Source organism: Rhinopithecus bieti, unplaced genomic scaffold, assembly GCF_001698545.2.
Source record: "Rhinopithecus bieti isolate Rb0 unplaced genomic scaffold, ASM169854v2 scaffold_15425, whole genome shotgun sequence".
NCBI classification, from domain to species: Eukaryota; Metazoa; Chordata; class Mammalia; order Primates; family Cercopithecidae; genus Rhinopithecus; species Rhinopithecus bieti.
The window spans coordinates 1-1,854 of record NW_016885927.1 but is presented as its reverse complement, the minus strand read 5'-3'; the positions used below and the strand labels follow the sequence as shown (position 1 = coordinate 1,854).

Sequence of the window (1,854 nt, the reverse complement as noted above, 5' to 3'; positions counted from 1 at the left end):
CGGGGCCAGAGCAGGTGCGTGTATGAGGCCCTGTGCAACGCCACCTCCGAGTGCCCGCCGCCCGTCATCACCAGGGTGAGCCCTTCGAAGCCTGGCCCACACCCTTCCACGCCCCTGGCCTGAGCCCCTCCCTGCTCACCCGGCTCTGCGGTTTCAGATCCAGCCTGAGACAGGCCCCTCGGTGGCGGCATCCGCATCACCATCCTGGGGTCCAATTTGGGTGTCCGAGCAGAGGACATCCAGAAGATCTCCGTGGCTGGCCGGAACTGCGCCTTTCAGCCAGAACGTTACTCGGTGTCCACCCGGTGAGTGGACGGCCCTGGCCTGGGCCCTGTCAGCCGTGTCAGTACCCACGCTGGGGTTCCGGGTGACGGGGTGGTTGGAGAGGCTGCGGGGTGAGGGTGTCAGAGTAGGGGTGGGTCGGGGAGGGCCTGGGCCACCCTGCCTGTCGTCCGCCAGGATCGTGTGTGTGATTGAGGCTGCAGAGGCGCCTTTCACTGGGGTGTCGAGGTGGACGTCTTCGGGAAACTCGGCCATTCGCCTCCCAACGTCCAGTTCACCTTCCAAGTAAGCACCTGGCCTCGGGGACCTGCCGAACCCAGGAGGAGGGCTCTGCCCGCCACCTTCCCACGACAGTTACCATCCAGCCCAGGGCTAAGGGCGTTCTGTGCCCTGTCCTCACCTGAGTACCCCTGCGGCTCTTTCAGCAGCCCCAGCCTCTCAGTGTGGAGCCGCAGCAGGGACCGCAGGCAGGTGGCACCACACTGACCATCCATGGCACCTACCTGGACACGGGCTCCCAGGAGGACGTGCGGGTGACCCTCAACGGCATCCCGTGTAAAGTGTGGGTGTCACCGCCAAGCTGCTGATTCTGGTTGGCCCTGGCCCTGGGTATGGAGGGGGGCACTTACTGACACCTGAGTGGCCCTGAGGGGACGGCGGGGCCTGGTCGGGCTGGGGGGGTCCCGGGGAGGGGCTGATGCCGACTAGCACCCTCCCTCCCCAGGACGAAATTTGGGGCGCAGCTCCAGTGTGTCACAGGCCCCAGGCGACCCGGGGCCAGATGCCCCTGGAGGTTTCCTATGGGGCACCTCGGTGCCCAGCCCCGAAATCTTCTTCACCTACCGTGAAAACCCCGTACTGCGAGCCTTCGAGCCACTGCGAAGCTTTGCCAGGTGAGGCTGGTGCCCCTGCCCCACCCCACTCTGCTGCCCACACCTAGCTGCCTCCTCAGTGCCCTTGGCTGACTGTGCTGAAAGGAATGTGGTGGGGCTGGTCTGTGCAGCGGGAGGAAGCCTCTGGAAAACCCCACTGCACCCCAGATCCACTTCCTCCTAGAAACCCAGACGGGCACACCACCAGGCTCCATGCTCACCAGGCACTGCGTGCCCCCCGCCCACGGTGGCACAGTCCCGCGCTCAGCACGGCCTACCGTGTTGCCCCTTTGCCCACCCAGACCCACACATGCACCTGGAAGCCCTGTGTGAGCAGAGCCAGGGTGGGTGGGGACGGGAGGGCGGAGCCTGCGGGGACCACCCTTGCCAGCTGAGCCCACCGCGGCACTGCCCTCCCCAGTGGTGGCCGCAGCATCAACGTCACGGGCCAGGGCTTCAGCCTGATCCAGAGGTTTGCCATGGTGGTCATCGCGGAGCCCCTGCAGTCCTGGCAGCCGCCGCGGGAGGCTGGATCCCTGCAGCCTGTGACGGTCAGTCCTGGTGTGGGCTCCGCTCTGGCACCGGCCAGTGGGATTGTGCCAGGAAGGGCGGGGTCGTCACCCGGGGCTGACGGCTGCGACTTGCCTGCAGGTGGTGGGCATGGACTACGTGTTCCACAACGACACCAAGGTTGTCTTCT

The 1,854-nt window shown here is 66.3% G+C and overlaps 1 long non-coding RNA gene across 1 annotated transcript; it reads left to right on the top strand.

The window, feature by feature from the left end:
- The first annotated feature begins 174 nt into the window (after window positions 1–174).
- LOC108525839 (uncharacterized) lies at window positions 175–1,854 on the top strand. Its single transcript, XR_001884355.1, has 6 exons — window positions 175–305; window positions 460–567; window positions 708–844; window positions 1,007–1,175; window positions 1,576–1,705; window positions 1,806–1,854. It is a non-coding gene; the product is annotated as an uncharacterized LOC108525839 (long non-coding RNA).